General features: G+C 33.8%; 1 pseudogene; it reads left to right on the forward strand.

Annotated features, from left to right (window-relative positions):
- The first annotated feature begins 18,254 nt into the window (after positions 1 to 18,254).
- On the forward strand, positions 18,255 to 19,337 carry LOC149553418 (uncharacterized; annotated as a pseudogene).
- The last annotated feature ends 274 nt before the right edge of the window (positions 19,338 to 19,611 follow it).

Here is a 19,611-nt window from a genome sequence, read left to right on the forward strand (position 1 = left end):
AGGTAAGTCAAACTATGTTGTTCAAAGAATTTAGAGACAATCATCCAAGATTGCATATATCACAAAGGGCTTTTGAATCTTTGAAGCTAGTTTATTGTGTGCCACTTAAAATTCAAAATACATGTTTTTTGTGAATATTATGTTGAGTTTTCGATGCATCATGAACTGTTACATTCCATCTATTATACTTTGCCTAGTAAAGAAACATTGGCTAATTGTGGTGCTAGTGGGCTTCCAAAATCATCAAGAGACTTTCTAGATCAATTTTTATGTCATAGAGTTGATGGTTGTTTCTTTCATAGAAATGCTTGCTTAAATGAGAAGTGTTCAGAAAGTGATGTCTTATCTAAGTTTGACACATGTTTCCATGAAGGGTGCGAACAAGATCTTGGGAGGAAAATAGTAAAAAAAATGGTAAAATACACATTGAAGAGTGGGGGTGAGGGCCCTAGATGTGAATTGGTTGCAAAATAAATTAGTGTGGCTAGTTTTATTTTAGATTTCAAGAGAAATATTCTCTACGAGTACGCATGACATAGTCACATGTCTTAGTGGTTGGATTAAAAATTTAGAATGTGTAAGGAGACTTTTCCCATTAGCACTATTATATCAGTTGTTGACTTTGCAAAGAACTACACATTGTAGCCTCAAAAATGAGACACAATATTAGTTTTACAACTCTATTCAGATTGCTATTTTTTTCCACATAACATATAGACACGCCCTTAATACTGTGGAAGATAATCGAAAGATTATTTTAGAGTACCATTTTTACATGAGTAATGATAGATCTCACTCTCACGAGTTTGTGCAACATTGTTTCAAGAATTATTTTTATTTATTATAGGAGCATGAAATTGTTATGGATAGACATATCGTTGGTTAGATAATTGCACATGTCAATTCAAGAATGCTCGCATGTTTTATTGGTTGTGTAGGATGCACATAGAGAGGGAGATGTGTCATATTTGAAGTTTTTTTTGAGTTTGGTGTGCCTTAGTTCATAGGTGCATCACTACATAACTTTAAAACTACTAATCTTGGTATTGAACTATTAGTGCCATTAGCTCTAGATAGGCAGGTGACACCCTTTTTCTGGCCGCAGAGAGCCTCCATCGTTTGTGGCCACCCCATACCGAAGAGTATCCAAGGTACTCTAAGTGTGCTTGGGTGAGTGAACCATACTGTAATCTTAAGGGATTGTAGAGATCATTTCAAATTAAACATATACGATATCATTTCAAATTAAATATTGCATCAAAATTAGATAATAAAGGTTGTTAAAATGTTACTCACAAATTATTGCATTTGAATCAAATATAACAAGCATGATTAAAATGAATGATATTCCATAAACATGAATAATACACATGATCCATGATAAATTAAGCAATACTATACTAAATTTATATGTATATCATTGTGTACATAAATGAAAATTATATATATCAAAATACATGTGTCCAGAGACAAATTACACAAATATATATATATATATATATATATCAAAGTTCATGATTCCATAGACAAATTATGCAAATATGTATCAAAATACATAGATCCATATACAAAATGTTCCTGATCATGTCATTAGAATGTGTGTAATATCAATGTGGCATATGCCATCTCAACATGTCTCATTATGCATCCTATGACAACTATGCCATCCTATGTTACTGGTGGATGATCAAAATGCAGCCTCTTCACTACACTAGGTGGATCGGATGCCTCCTACATAAACAAAAAAGGAAAACACAAAGTGAGACTACTAAATTTATATGATTCTATGTATCTAACATTGAATTACTCAAATGCATAGCGATCCTTTTCTTAATGAAGATTTATAGTATTAAAATTTCATCATAAATACCTCTCTTGTTGACCTCCTATGCTAGTCAGGAGTCCTCTCATATGTCCTTGGCAATGCTTGAACCTCATTGATTGTGGCTTGTATATGTTCAAGTATGTTTGTCAGATGAATCTACAACTTAAACTATAACATTATAATTCATATCATACTAAATTTATAACATATAATCAAGAATTCAAACTACAACTTACCTCTGTTGACTCCTCCTCTAGATATAATGGTTGCATCAATAAAGATACAAAACTCTAGCATCCAACCTATTGTGCACTAGGTGTTTCCTATGAGATAAAAAATACTAGTTGTTAATATCACAGAAATTAGTTTTGAATTTATTTATGAAATCAAGGAAAATAGAAAATAAGTGATACTTATACATATGATGGGGCTCTCACTGTGATGGAAATTCTAGAGGGTTTGTGATGTTGAATTTGCCTAGACTTATCACCAGTAGCCATGCCCTGTACAATAAAAAATGTAATTAAATTTGATTACCACAAACATTTTACAAGAATGCATCAATATTTAATCACATTAAAAGAACCTAATTATCTTTCCCTTGTCAATGGGTTATGCCTCACTCCCTACACTCTACCTCCCACTGACAAGTAATACCTGCAAGAGAAGAGAAAGATTAGAAACCATATATGCTCCAATATCAAATAGAAAAATAATGATAACAAAATATAATGTACAATAGATGTCTGAAGGCCAAATGATATAGCTAAGAGCGTGGCATTATCAACCTATCTGAGTTCCTCCTTAGTCATCAACTAAACATGAATGAAGATCATATACATGTATAAGCCAGTATGATTTAAAATTACTCTTTTATAAAGATTAACTTTAAATTGCATATGTCATAACAAAAAAATGTATACATGTACCAACACAAAAGGATTGCATGCCTTTTCATTCCCCTCCTCTCTCACATCAGGGCTCATAGCCTATATATGTGCATCTAGTGTATCCTCCTCAAATATAAGCTAACACTCATAAAGATCACCTATGGGACCTAGAAAAATATTTTTGCACATTATGCAAGTATGGGGCACACAAACATGTGATGAGCTCGCTGATGATGAATTCATGCTAGCATCATCAACACGAGGAGGCAATATTGACCTAGCCTAGGATATCAATAGGCTACTCAATCTATGGATGGCTCTAATAGTCTAAGAGCTAGCCTCTACAATGATATTAGGGTGTTGCACTGGAGGGGGTGGAGACATTAGTATGAGGGACAAAATTTCCAACTTTCTTCCACTAGGCAAAGGGTCTATTTTGAGGAGCTCCTCCTCCTACACCCATGTTGGGACTCATGCTCCAATAGTTCACCTTGAGGTGCAACACAAATTCACAATACAATTTTTTAATGAAATAGAATGGAACCTCTAAATTTTTGTGTGGAGGGATGTTAAAGAACATCCACCAATGATCCCAAAATTTTGCATGCATAGCCTCATTTGTGCACCATTTAATTGATAATTTGGGCTTTGTGCATTCTACTAGTTTATCAGTTTTTTGGTCTACAAAAAGGCTAACTATATCATCTTTAGTTATATTTAGGGTTTAAACCTCATCATAGTCCAACCCATCATCAAAAATGGCATGCATTTACTCACACCATTGAAGAGCAACATTGTGTTCATTGGTAAGTGTTTCAATATTATCCACTATGGTGTTTAATGTGAAAAAGATGGGATCTAATGCAGGTATATTATTATATGTGGTGCACAAAACCCTTAGTTTGGCAAGATTTTCAATTTTTAAATCTTCAATTTGAGGAGGGTTTTGAGGGGGTAGGGGATCATTTGGTGGAAAATTTTTGAGGGGGCATTGGATCATTTGGTGGAGGGTTACAAGGAACATTGTTTCCTGGCTTAGTATCATCATTTGGGTCAGCTATACCTATTAATTTGCAAAACATAATTTCTATTAAGAAAACCTAAATTTCAAAAATTTCTATTAAAAAAACTTAATTTTAATAGGTTCTATTTAAAATAACTAATTTATAATAATATTCATTCAAATCATTAAAAAATACATAAAAAAACTTATCTTTATCTGATACCCATTCAAAAATTCGATACCTGAATGGAGGATAATAATTAAACTCAAAAAAATGCAATGCAAAATAGCTCTTAGGTTTTCTTTAAATCTATGTTGCAAGTTTCGGGTATCCAATTTTATATTGAATACCTAATTTTTGATAAGATACCAAAAAATGCTTGGCCCAAACTTTTTAGCCTTGGTATCAAGATGGGTGGAAAAAAGCCAGAGCAAATTTTGAAATGCTTTTAGATATTTTCAACCTCCACTTTTTTCATAGCACCACTTTCACACACACCATGATCCTGCACATACCCTATTTTCTCACTCTTCTAAAGTGATGCCCTATGAAAGGCCATCCTTATTAAAGGTTACAATACACACTGTTAAATGTGACCTAGTTAGAGAATTTCAATCACCCTGTTAGGAGTGAGCCTTGTTAGAGGAATTTGGATCGTTCACTTGGAATGTTACCTGCTTAAAGGATTTACAAATGAATGTTAGGTCAACCTTAATCCAAAGGATTTACCCTAGACTAATACAATGATTAGAAAGTAATAGTAAGGCTTGATTTGATAAAAAATTACAACTCACTTGTAGATTACAAATCTCTATTTCAGTCCTTCATTCTGCTTGGCTTTCACACAAAATTTAAAATAATTTAAAATATTTCAAAATCACATTACAAACCATATAGATGCTTGTTGTCTATTTGGGGCATAATGCACATAATTAGTTCAAGAGGACTCTTGTTTTTATCCATACAAATATACATCATATTTCTTACCACACCATCACCATTTCCATGTACCTTATCTATAGGTGGTGTTGATGGTAGAGAATTCATGTTCTATAGGCTATTCAAGTACCATGATAAAGGTTAACCTCACTGGCTAAACCCAATACACAACCAAAATCAAAAGGATGGATTAAACTACATAAAATATAACCATCTCTAAAAGAAATTGAATATGTATATAGTTGATGTGTGAATGTGGTGCAATAATGAACCCATCATTTAAGTACCACACCATATTGCTTACACAGGTCATGTAGGTTTTGAAAAAATTCTTTAACTGCTCCAATAGGGACACCTCAAGAAAAGTTTACCAATGACCAATGTGAAATTTTGGTGCCCCTTAAATATCATCTGCAACACCAAACAGTAAGCCAAATTAGAAATGAGTTACAAATAATAGAGCTCACTTATACGGGCAAAGTCATAAATCAATACAAGAATCTAAAATATTTTGTCATTTCAATTTAGATTTGAAAATACTTATCAAACATACATTAAGAATATTGTAAACCAATGCAAGATAATTTATAACTAAAAAAATGTAATCTTCCTCAATTTTAATGATATCAAAGTTAGATTCCCAAATTAGATTTTTAAAACTCGATTCTCATATTTTGAAAATAGGTTATCTTCACCTTTGTTAGTTTTTTGCAATAATTATGAAGATTTATCACCCTCTATGGTTGAACGTGCAAAACATGAAGACCTTAACAGTCTTTTTTTTGTGTATGTAAATACTCACATAGAGTCAAAGTACATGTTGTGATCTTTTCACTCCATCAACCCATTGCAGATGGATAACCATGGGGAACTTTTTTTCTTGCTAGTTTTGTTGTTTTCCTAGGTAGGTCTTGGCTTACAAATATTTTTGGAAGTCTCAAATAAGAAAACTTAGGCAACATAGAGGTTGGAGGGGGTGAGAAGTGAACCACTTGATCAATTAAAGAATGAAAGTGTAAGGATGCTCTCAATCAACAAGTCAAACTCCTAGCACCTGTGGAATACTAATCACCTTGTCTCCATTTTTTTGACCTTTGTGAACCTACAATTAAAATATGAAGTTAAGATTAAGAAAATATCCCAACAATTGGCATCAAAAACTTATAAGATATCTATCACCTCAAAAACATGTTGTATTCATCAATTGACAAGGAATGACCTTTAATTAGAATGACATCTATAGGGACCTGAAAAGATATAATAAATATCTAAGAAAGAAATAATTTACTTTCAAAATATACTAATAAAAGAATGTGTAGGATAATAATATTAGGCAATTTAGATATATACCTAATTACCAATATTTAAAGGTAGAACATCACCAACAAGAAGATCAAAAATGAAAAATTTAAATCTTCCCCCTCCTTGAATAACCTGAAGATGTAATTCAAAATACTGTCAAATCAAAGCAATTGAAAGTAGAAGAAACAGAGAGAAAGAAAAACTTGTCTATTGGTGAAATACAAGATTGAGGAAAATAGAAACAAGATATATATCAGTAGTTGAGTGTTCCTTTTTTCTTCATTCAAATTTTGGAACTATAGAGACTACTGATAGTCACTAATTATTGCAAACAAAAAAGACAAGGCAAATAATAGTTTGTAAAATACAATACAATGCTCAAAAAAATAAGTTCTCATGCGAATACTAGTTCTTGAAAATGGTTTTCCACATAACATAAAGTAATTGGAGATAATATTGGAAAATAAAACTCTATTAAAGTAGAAGTATAGCCATAAAAAAAAATGGTGAATTACAATGTTCAAGCGAAATAGGCAGAGTAGACTTTTGGCAAACAAAATCATAATCCTAGATCATGGCAGGATGTAGGTAGAAACTCTTGGATGAAACTGAAAAATTACATTAAATATAAGCCTTCGACCAAGCAATAGAGGTATAATGACTTCAAAGTTCAAATGAAGAACAACTTCTCAATTTTGGAGAAGTTAGAGGATCCTAAAGAACAATCCCAACATACAACATTAGATAATGCTCAAGCCAAATCCTATGTCATTAATCTAGTTTCCTTAGGTAGTCTATGAGATCAACCTATCTTTACAATTGAGAAGTTGGACAATTAATTTAAGGTTTTTAACCTAACTAGGTATGCTCAGCCTTTCAAATGCAAAACCTCACCCACAACAGTAGGATCAGATTTGGTAGTGACTCCTATGCCTCTACATTCCAGTAGGATTAAACCTAATAAATCTCCTGCTAAAACATATAGGCACTCTTATGTTCCCCCCCCACCATCGGTCTATGGCCAAGGTTTCCAAAGTTTCACAAAGCCCAAGTGGTGCCCTAGATTCTCAAGAGAGTCCCAAAATTGTTGATATACCCATCTCCAATGCAGAAATTGAAGAATTATGGAATGAATGTCAAAAAGTTGGAGTTTATGCAATGTGGAATGGCCCAAAGAAAGATCTTGCTCTGCTTGCTTACTAGTTAGAAGATAACTATGAAGAACAGATAAGTACCTCTCACTTTTTGGAAAGAATCTTTTATTTGAGATGTATGGATGAATCATCAAAGAAGAGTTCATTTTTCTTTCTAAATGTTTTTTCAATGGGTACTCAATTAATTTTGTAGAATGGAGTCTGAATTTTAGAATAGAGGGGATAAATATTATGTGTCCTATGTGGTACATCGTTCAGTCTGTACCACCAAAGCTGATCCAAATTGAGATTCTTAGGTCATTATGGTCTACATTGGGAGATCTAATGGCATTTATTTCTCATTTCAGTATTGTAATAATGTGAAACTACTCATTAGAACCAAGCTTAATTAACCAGTTCAAACTCGTAGGAAGATTATAACCAATAAATCATCCTATGGCATAAATCTTCAAAACTTTGAAGGGGAAATATCTGAAATCATTAAGTTTGATGACAATAGGAAAATTAGATTTAGAACCCTACCACTTACGTTAGACTTTCTTAGCATGTTCCTATGGATCAAAATTCAGAAAAAGAAATTGAGGTTAAGTTCGACAATTCAAGAGACATCTTCACAGTATAATCAGGAAAAGGAAAGAATAACTGAGCATCTCCATGATTAAAGGAATATCATGGAGAATAATAAGATTAATCTAGAAGCCAAAACAAGACTCAAATATATCATAGTGGTGGAATCTGAGAAGAACCCAAACATGACTAAAAAACAAAACAAAGGTCAAAAAGAAGGAAAGAAGACAAAAAGAGTAATACAGAGCATATTAGGTCTTCAAAAGAGATTAAAGGTTTAGGAGATCGTGAGATAAATTCACAAAGTGTTCAAAATCAGTCTGAATCTAGTGAGAGGGGAGGGAATTTGTTAATATTTAAGCAACAAGACTTAGAAACTCCCCTTTGTAGGGCATTAATGGACAATGATCTTAATGGTACAGGCAAGGTAACTCCAAAATCAAAGAAAATATCTCATTAGCAATCCAAAGAAGAAGGGATGATTGGTCAAAAGAACATAGAAGATATTGAGAACTCCTTATTATTTGAATTAAGTCCAAGTAATGGAGAAAATCACAATGATATGGTGAAAGATCTCAAAAGGAAGCAATGTTAGTTACAAGTTTTAGAAGATAGAAACATAACTCTAGTCAAAGACACATGCAATAGATCTAAATTTTGGAAAACCCCAATAGAATATGGTGGGTCACCATTTACTCCAATTGACAAACAAAATGTTGAGGACCATAGTATAGAGATAATAGAAAGGTCCCTGGCAAACGAGCTCTAGAAATTTCTTAATAAAGATAGTGCTTTGGGCCTAGAAGTGACAATTCAAAGATCAGAAGATGAGTTTCTTAAGTAGCTAACTGAGGAACTAGTTTAAGTATTTTTTCCTAAGAACATTAATAATAGCATCAAAGCTCAGAAGGAGGAATTGATGCAGAGAATTCTTAAACTTGGTGGCAATAATTACACTTATGAAGATCTAAGGTATTATTTATAGAAGATTGAGGATGAGGATAACAAGAAAGGTCAGATTTAGTCAAAAAAATATGCAAGGGATGTAGAGAAAGAAGGCAAAGGGATTGCCAATATTAAAAAAAAAGACTTGTATTTAGAAGAAAGAGATCAACCAAGCATAATAGACCAAATCATTAGAGAATTGGAAATTGATGAAATAGAAGGAAATGTTTGTGAGAAAAAAATGTGTGCTCAGAATAACATGGAATATATAGGGATACAGATGAATTAGGAAGGACTAAGCTCACCTGAATATGAGAGAGTGAAAGGTAAAAGAGGCAAAAGGTCTTTGAAGGAACTTAGGGAAGCAGATATACTCAACATGGAACAGCAGAAGATAGATCATTTACTTAATAATGGGAAGGGGAAGATCCTTCCTAGGGAGCCATGAGGATTACTACCTAGAATGCTAGGGGCCTAAATGCCCCTAGCAAAAAAAGGTTGCTAAAACAAAACCTTAAATTATTTGATTCAGATATAATTTTAGTACAAGAAACAAAGTTAAGTAAGGCAGAAGGATCGAACTTAAAAAAGATGCTTGGTTTCTGGAGCTCCACATTTCAAGAATTAGTAGGTGCTTCTGGGGGTCTAGGAATCCTGTGGAACCCTAGGAAAGTTTCTATAGATCTCCTCAGATGCAGTAATAATTGGATCAGCATAAGGGTTTAGAGTTTAAAATCTAATCTTCATTTCTTGTTAATTAATGTATATGGTCCAATAAGTAATTTAGGAAAGAAAATGATTTGGGATGAAATTAGTTTTGTTATGAATAATCATAAGGATAATCCATGCCTAGTAGGTGGTGACTTTAATACAGTCTTAAATCTATCAAAAAAAGTAGGTGGTATCTGCCATCTCTCACAATCTTCCCTAGTCTTTAAAGAATGGTGTGATGGACATAATCTGATTGATATTCCAATCAATAATGGGAAGTACACATGGAATAACAGGATGAAAGATTTTGCATATATAGAAAAAAAAATAGATAGGTTTTTCTTTAAAGGCAATCTGGATGGGAATAATTTTAACATTCATTCTACCATTTTGCCAATTGCTGGGTCATATCATTACCTAGTTAGACTAGAATTTGCAGAATCATCAAAACCAACAAGGAATCCATTTAAATGTAAAAAAATGTGGTTTTTAGATCCTAATTTTATTAAAAATATAAAAGAGTGGTGGGATCAAGATAATTTTGAAGGCTCCAAGATGTTTGTTTTTGTTTCAAAAATGAAGATGATGAAAGAACTAATTCTTAAATGGAAAAAAGAACATTTCAATAATATCTTTAAAGAAAAATTAGATATAGAAGAGAAACTAAATGATTTAAATCTAGAAGTAATTAAGAAAGGCATGAATAATGAACGATATATGTTAGAAAAAAAATTACTTGCCAAATAGGAGGATATATTATCAAAAGAGGAAATATTTTGGAGACAAAAATCTAGGGAGAATTGGTTAAATAAAGTGGATCAGAATGCAAAATTCTTTCACAACTCTACCCTATACAAAAGATCGAAGAGTAAAATAACTAGTATTAGAAATAAGATGGGATTCCTCACTGAGAATCCAAGTGAAATAGAAAACACTTTTTTTGCACATTATCAAGAGATTCTAAATAATTTTGAAGGGTCTAACAGGGAGGTGCAAGATGAATTACTCAAATTTATTCCAAAAGTAATTACTCTTGAGGATAACAAACTCCTGAATAAAGCTATTACATTGGAGGAAGTTAGAGAGGTTGTTTCCATTATGAACCCTAATAAATCCCTAGCCTAGATGACTTTCACAATTTCTTTTATCAGAAATTTTGGGACATTATCAAAGAAGACCTATGGAAAGCCATTGAAGCCTCAAGGAATGGTGGAGCTCTATTATCAGAAATTAATTACTCCTTCCTAACTTTGATCCCCAAAAAATCTGATCCTGAAACTGCTGGGGACTATAGACCTATTGCTCTTTGCAACACTATTTATAAGACCTTTTCACAGATCTTAACAAATAGACTCAAGGTTTTGCTCCAGAAAATAATCTTAGAGGAATAAAAAACTTTTTTTCTAGGTAGATCTATCCTCGATGGCATCCTCACTATTCAAGAAACCATTCATTCTACATCTAAAAGTAAAGAGCCTAGTATGTTCAAAAAATTTGATATTCAAAAAGCTTATGACATGGTTGATTGGAGATTCCTCTGTAAGGTGCTTGAAATGTTTGGTTTCTCACATCAATGGATCAATCTTATTTTCAAATTCATCTCCACTCCCAAAATTTCTCTCCTAATTAATGGAACACTTGAGGGATTTTTTAAGATATCAAGGGGCATTAGACAAGCTAATCCATTATCCCCCTCCCTCTTCATCATTATGGTAGAAGCCTTTTGGAGAGTGGTGATAGATGCCTACAACAATAAGGAAATCTATGGTATTACTATGGCTAGTAATATGCCCAACATTACACATCAAAGAAAAATAGTCGCATAAAGAAAGGGAATATATGGAACAAGGAAAATACGCTCCTAGAGACCTTTCATGGCTTCCAACAAAATGCATTCCTGAATAAATTTTCATCAAGGACATTGAATAAATAAGACTTTGTAGGAGATGATGCACTTAAGATCTTCTCAAGTAAAGTTGTTGTACAACCAACCAAACCTTTTTTTGTTATCCTAGGTTTTGTTTTCATTCTAAGATCACTAAACATCCTCCACAATTTGGAAGCAATCTTTCACGACATGAGGGTTCTTCAACATTGGAAGTGGGTGAAGCATCAAAGAATGGTGCCTGCAAGGGATTCACTTTGAATGCTTAGCATAGGCGGAAAAAAAATTCAAAAAAACTAGTAAGGGCTTTCCCTCAAAAAAGCCCAAAAGCAATAATCAGTGTAAGAAACAACATTTTGACATATGCTATGGTTCTCTTCCAAGCTCACCTATTTAGTTATAGGGGTAGAACCCACCTTTACAATCAAAGATTCAATCTTTGCATGTCTCTAATCCACCACTTGGAGGAGCTCCCCTCAATCCAAAGATTGTGGCTAGACAAAAGTTTGAATAGAGAAAGGTACATAAACTTGTCCTCACTTCGATTCATGAAGAAACACAACATCATGCCCCTCATCCAAAGGATCTAGAAGTTTTCCTTGCAGACCATCTCATTGGCAAGCATATTTAGAGATTACAAAATTCTGCCCTAATTGGTAAGTTTTCAAACCCTGATTTAATTTCTAATGATATTACTAGTTGGGCTCGACATTTTCAGGTAGGTTTAAGGGAAATCTTCCTAATGGATTCAAATTCCAATTTTTGATTCCAAAGAAGAAAGAGATAAAGTTAATAGGGAGAAAGGATGGTTCTATCAAGGAACTAGGCTTTGCACTTTTAATTGGTACTCCTATTTTAAGGCAGATCTAGTTTCTTTCTAATTCTTTCCTATGTGGATAGCATTCCCTTCTCTACCACTAGAGTATAGAGACCCAGAGATAGTTCAAATTATTGCTAATTAGATAGGGATATTTTTCAAGCATGATTTGATCCCCTATGAGTGGCCCAATCTTGAAGTGAGAGTTTGTTTATTGGTCTTCCAAAACAAGACCCTTCCCAATGATATTCTGCTCAAAACTATTTGGGGCTCTTGGAGACAGCTGATTAAAATGCGAGGTGCAATTATCATTTACAAATTACAACACAAATTAGGGCATTTTGTATATCAATGTGACTCTTATAGAGGGATCATCAGTAAATCTATGGATGTCTATAATGATAGGTGTATGAATCCTTCTAAATGTTCTGTTCAGAAAGGCTCTAGCTCAACGATAGTGGAGAATAATGCAGAGTATGGGAGATTGATCAATGCCCCTATTTCACACAATGATCTAGATGACCAACATAATAATAATCATATAGTGGAAGAGATCCCAGATCGATCTCGATTAGAGATACAACATGATAGTGTCAAGAGGTTCATTTACAAGTTATTTTCATCCATATCTTGATGGTTTATAGAAGTGATTTCAAAAAATAGTCAACCCCAATTATTACTCACTTACCCAGATATGATGGGAAACAAGGACCAAGTATCACCCCTGATACAGTGCCATGAGCTGGCTAAGCTCAACAATTGGGAAGACATCCTTAATGTTCTTCAGCTTGAAGCCAAATATTCCAAACCATCTAAGGTAGAACTCAAATTTGTGGCATACCATCTCTCAATCTCAATGGCTAAGAAATTTTTTGATGAATTTTTTGTTCGGGAAGTGGAAGATGTGTGTGAAGATCCAAGGGAAACATATATTCAAAATATGGTCAATATTGTACAAAATATAGCTACTGATAGGGACCTTTCGACTATAATTTTAGATTCCTTCATTTTTTATTTGACTACATCCCCTTAATTGGTGGAGATTCTAGAGGTTGTGCATGATTTTGATCTAAATAATACAACTGATCCAATTCTCCAGGATAATTTAGCATTTATGACTAAACCAATTATTGCCTCTGTAATTGGTTGGCCTCAACTAATTATTCATAATATTGTCTTAACTCTAGTCAAATTGGCTGAGAACACAAATAAGATGAGTTCAAAGAACCCAACTATACTAATGAATATGAAGCAAGATTCACACATTATCCCTGATCAAGAAGAAAAAACATCTCATAATGGTGACTACAATAATGACAAGATGGTTTTTTATTATTCAAAAACCCTTTCTATTGCTCAAAGTCCAATGGCAGAGTTAGCTATTAAGAAAAAAACCAAGAAAAGAGGAAGAAATCCTAAGTCTTCTAAGACAAGAGAAGAAATTGAGATTGGTTTACAATCCACTCTTGATGATACTTTTACCCCACACAAAAGAAGCTTGAGGAGAATAGTGTGTCTCCTCAAGTTCAATGAAGATTCTTACCTGGAATGTTAGAGACATCAACACCTCTGAAAAATGACATCAAGTCAAACAAAAACTTGACTCTTTGTTTGTGGATATTATTCTTTTACAAGCTCATTCTTTGGGTACATGAGCATCGGGGGGGGATCACAACACTTTGGAACCCAAAAACAATATCTAGTCATGTTATTAAACATGAAAATAATTGGCAACTACTACATTTCAAGCATTTTGATCTATCCTTTTAGATTATTAATATTTATGGTCCCTCTTCAATGCAAGAAAAAAGAGTGTTATGGGAATATGTGTCTCAGATAATACAAGAACATGTCGAGGAGAACTTCATATTAGAGGGTGATTTTAATGCCATTGTCAGTCTTGAGGAAAAGAAAGGAGGAATATGTCCACCACCTAGAGCTATAGAAGATTTTTAGAATTTCATATCAAATAACCAAATAATTGACATTATTCCTACACAAGGTAAATTTACATGGACAAACCATAAACAGGGTTTTTTACAAATTGCTGAGAGACTAGACAGATTCCTTGTCTCCCAATTCTGGAAATTAGTAAAATTTCTTGCCTCTGCTAAAGTTCTTCCCTTTTTAGATCCTAATCATTACCTAGTGGTACTTAATATATCTATCCCTTCTTTAGTTATATGACATCAATCTATTTTTACTTTTTAGCATATATGGTTTAGACATCCACACTTTCTCCCATTATTGAAACAATGGTGGGTATTTGCTTCGTATGTGGAGGGTAATAGAATGTTTCAATTTTATAAAAAACTTCAATTATTGAAATCTAAGATTTTATTATGGAACAAGCATGTGTTCAAAAATTTTTTATCTCAAAAGGGACAAGTGATTAAGAATTTAGAGGATTTCCACTCTCACATTATCCTTAATTGTTTAACTCTGGATCTGTATGTTAAACAAAAAGTATTACAGGCTGAATGGGAGGAGCTTTGTAGTAGAGAAGAAGAATATTGGATGTAGAAATCATAGGAATCATGGATTTAGGAGGGAGACAAAAATACTAAGTTTTTCCACATGTCAGTCAAACAGAGGAGAGCATCAAACACTATTTTTCAAATTGGGAGTTCAAATTCAAATGATATTTTGTCTAATGCAACAAGCATTCAGATTGAGGGTGTTAAATTTTTCAAAACTTTACTATCCCTAGCTCCAAATGATTAACCATCTCATGTTTTCATTGAGGATATGCTCTCAACAATCCCTCCCTTGGTTACCTCACAAGATAATGCTTTTCTGATTAGACCTTTTACTCTAATTAAGATTAAGGATGTGGTGTTTTCTATGTCTTCAGATAAAGCTCCTAGTCTAGATGGTTTTATAGCTAGATTTTTTCAAAAATGTTGTGATTTTATTTCTTTTTATCTTCTCCTTGCAATGGAGGAATCAAGAAAGCACAACTTCATGCTTAAAATTTTCAATTGCACCAATATAGCCTTGATTCCTAAATCTTTATCTCCAAGGACTTTTGCCAACTTTAGACCAATTTTCTTATGCAACACCATATATAAGATATTCGCCAAGGCTATATATCTAAGATTATAGAAGCTTCTCACAAAAATTATCTCTCTTTAGCATGGTGGTTTTGTTCTTAGGATTGAGACCATGGAAGGAGCTCTTGTTGCACATGAAACACTGCATTCTATTAACTCTCATCAGCTTCCATCATTCGTTATCAAATTGGCTATGGTTAAAGAATATGACAAGGTCAATTGGAATTTCTTATTTAAGGTTCTTCTCAAGTTTGGTTTCTCTCCTAAGTTGTGTAAATGGGTTAAGGCTTGTATTTCTAGAGCAATTTTTTTAGTCATGATCAATGGGGTTCCTTCAGGTTTTTTACCCTCTTCCCAAGGTCTAAGACAGGGTGACCCACTATCTCCCTCATTGCTTATTATTATGTCAGAGGCCTTTAGTAGATTGGTTACCTCTAGAAACATAAATGGAAGTTGGAAAGGAAATCAATTGCCTAGATCTACTATATCCATCACACACTCTTTATGCATAGATGATACCCTATTATTTGGGTTTGCTTCTCTTCAGGAATTCATATCAATTAAGCAAGTCATTGACCTTTATACTACCATTTTAGGTCAGCAAATCAGTATTCCTAAATCAAAAATTTACATCTTTTTCACCAATGCTATCCTTTCAAACAAGATTACTAACATTTTTGGCTTCCATCAAGAATTGTTACCATGAACATATTTAGGAATTCTCTTTTTTATGGGAACTAACAAGGCTATATACTAGAAATCAATCATTGATAGCATCAAAAGTAGGGTTTCAACATGAAAATTTAGATGGCTTTCCCTCTCGGGTAAAATTTTACTCATTAGATCTGTCCTCTCAACTATACCAAACTATTTCCTCTCTGTGTTGCATGCTCTTTCTTCAGTGATTAAACATATCAGACAAATAATTACTAAATTCTTTTGCAATGGAAATATGTCTAGACATAGAAAAATCTAGCTAATTTCATTGGAGGATATGATGCATGACAAAAATTGTGGTGGAGTGGGTCTCCATAACTTGGCACTTAGAAATAAAGCTTATGGTGGAAAGCTGATTTGGAAAATGATCTACAAACCAAATAGTTTATGGTGTTAGATTATGAAATCAAAATATCTTGACTCCCTAGATCCTCTTTGAATCTTAACTACTTCAAGCTTACCTCGAGACTTTAAAATATGGAAGCTTGTGACTGCATCTAGGCTTGTGATTCTTGACTATGTTTCTTCAAAAATTAATAATGGACGTTGAGCATTATTTTGGAAGGATTCATGGAATGGCCTACCTCCTCTAGCTGCTAGACAAGAGTTTTTAGTTTTCATTTAGATATTTAAAGACAATTGGGGGGGACAGGGTTGTGGATTATGTGTCTAAGGTGGATCCTCTCTCTTACAAGATCAATTGGAAAGATCCTTCCAGTTTGCCTATACCAGATCATATTGCTCTTTTATTCAATCAATCTATTAGTGATAGGGATGTATTCTTTCTTGAACAAGAAGGTAAGATTTTTTGGGCCCCTGCTATTAATGGATGCTATTCAATCAAAGATGGAAATTTGGCTCTTAGCACTTTGGAGAATAATTTGATTAAGAAAAGGGCTTATTTTTTCTGATGGAATGATTGTACATTGCCTAAAGTAGGTTTCTTCTCCTAGCTAGCTCTTCAAAAAAGGCCATTAATAAGTGATAGGTTAGAAAGATTCAATATTGCCCAATGATTTAAATGCCTTCTATGTGGGCAATTTTTTGAAGATGTTGATCATGTTTTTCTTCACTGTGCTTTTGCTCAAGATTGTTGGTTGTTTCTTCTTGGAAAACTTAGTTTTTCAATGTTGCTACCAAACTCATTGTGGGATTTGTTTTAAGCCTGGCTAGTATTACATGCAAAATCTCTTCTAGCACCCATCTGGAAATGTTCCCCATCCTTGGTTGTTTGGGCTTTGTGGTGGGAAAGGAACAAACATATCTTCAGGTAGGAGCAATTTATAGTTAGTGCTATCATTGACATAATTGAAAAATCAATTTCTAAACTAGTTATAACTAATATTAGGAAGAGGTCATCACAAATTGGCTTCTCCAATTGGGATAATCAAATTCTCAAAAGCTAGAAGCTTATATCTATTCCAAATATTTTACGCCTCACAAATACATTGAAGAAAGATAGATTGAGTGTGAAATGGCATCCTCTAGACCAAGGTGTTATGAAGCTAAATTTTGATGGTGCATCTCGTGGCAATCCAAGGATGTTTTGTATAGGTGTGTGTTTACAAAATCACTTGGGCATAACTCTATTTATAAAATCTTTACCTATTCCATGGGGCACTAATAATAATGTTGAGGTTTCAACTTTGCTCCTTGGTCTTGTTGTAACATCATCTATGAAGATACCTCAGCTCCAAGTGGAAGGGGACTCTCTTATTAATATTTAGGCTTGTATTAATAGATAAATTCAATGCAGAAGTCTAGCATACAAGCTAAAACATGTCTGGTGCCTCATTGATGCTTTTGAAAATTGCTTCCTCAATCATACTTATCATGAAGGTAACCAATTGGCTAACTACCTCTCAAACTTAGGATGTGATGGAAAGAGACTAGATAGTTGGGATCCAATTACTTTGGTAGAGCTATACACAATTTTATTAGATACCATTAACAATGAAACAAGTTTATCATTCTTTATCATTTGGCACTCTCCATTTCATCATCTAGTACCTTGTGCTAAAAAGTACTATTGCCTTGGGAATGATGCTCCTAGCCTTCATGATTTCATTAAGAATATGATTACTGGAATTATATGTATAGGGAAAAGAGATAAATAGTGAAGGAAAAAATTAGATACACTGGTTGAGGTCTACTTGACATCTAACATGCATATGGAATGTGTTGCTTCAATTGCTGATCATCATTTTTCTGATATCTATAGAGTTAAACATCCTTTGATCTTGTGCACAGATGATCTAAGCATCTTCTCTACTACCATTTCTCGAGAATATGCCCTTTTTGCTTCATGTTTTGAGTTGTTCCAGTTGGCAAAGAATGCAATAAGCTTCATATTTGCTAACAATAAACTGAAGGAGACCCTAAGACTCATTATGGAGGAAGAAAAGTGTGTTTATGCTGGTACTAAATGAACATATCAAAATCTATATGATTCTTCAAGCTCATGATTAGGCAATCCAGTCAATGGTATGGAGTCATAATGAGAATTGGATGGTTACTAGTGATGATGGTGGTTTCATCAAGTACTAGAAAACTAATATGACTAATGTGAAAGCAAACAAATCTGCACACAAAGAGTCTGTACATGATCTGAGTTTCTCTAGGATAGATTTAAAATTTTTCTCCTGTTCTAATGATACAAATGTTAAAGTTTGGGATTTTTCTTGATGTCAAGAAGAACACTACTTGGAAGGTCATGGTTGGAATGTGATGAGTGTTGACTGGCATCCAAAAAAATATTTTCTTATTGCTAGGGGTAAGGACAATGTCATAAAATTGTGGATGCAAAAATAGGATGGGTTCTAAGCAATATTAATGGTCATAGGAATACAATCCTCTCTATCAAATGTATTCAGAATGGTAATTGGGTGCTTGCTACATTGAAGTACCAAACCATAAAGCTTTATGACATATGCACACTAAAAGAGCTTGAATCATATCGTTGGCATCATAAGGACATGATAGCTATGGCATGGCATCCATTCCATGAGGAGTTATTTGTGAGTGGAAGCTTTGATGGATCTATTATACACTGGCTTGTTGGGCATGAAGTTCCTCAAGTCAAGATATATAATGCACATGAAAGTGTTTTATGGGATCTTGCATGGCATATGATGGGTCATATCCTCTGCAATGGAAGTAATGATCACACAACCAGGTTTTGGTGTAGAAATTGTCCAAGGGATTCAAGTCAAGACAAACACACTGGCTATGTTCAAGGATCTAGTGAGCAAAGTAATGTTGTCCTAAGCCGTTCATTTTAGATAGAAGGTCCAACTACTCCAAGAAAATTTGCAATAGGGGGTGGGGGGCATGCATTTTGAAGGAACTATTCTAGGTGTTGGTGCTACAATGCCTTTCATGCTTCCAACCCTTGATATGACTCCTTAGACTGAACCACCACAATATATGGTGTTAGGTTTAGCACCTCAAGGAGTGCAAGTAGGAGGGCCTCATCCTCCTTTTTCCCCACATCCATCAATTGCTACATCAAGTCAACAAATGTATTAGAAGATGCAACATATTTCAACACAATAGCAACAATAGCATCAAATGATTCCTCAACGACAACAGTCCTCAACTTTACCGCAACAACCCCCAAATATACAATAGCTGAAACAAGCACAACAACTACAAGGTCCTTCCTTTAAGTATTTCCACTATAATAGAAATGTACATTTTTTATTTCCTATTCACTAAGGGGTGATCATTCATGAAACTATAGATGTTGACCTAAAGAATGAAACCTATTCTCGATGCAGGGGTTTGGTTATTGAGGTATGAA

The sequence above is a fragment of the Cupressus sempervirens genome, chromosome 6 (genome assembly GCF_028749045.1).
Source record: "Cupressus sempervirens isolate cs-2001-9-10 chromosome 6, ASM2874904v1, whole genome shotgun sequence".
Taxonomy (NCBI): domain Eukaryota; kingdom Viridiplantae; phylum Streptophyta; class Pinopsida; order Cupressales; family Cupressaceae; genus Cupressus; species Cupressus sempervirens.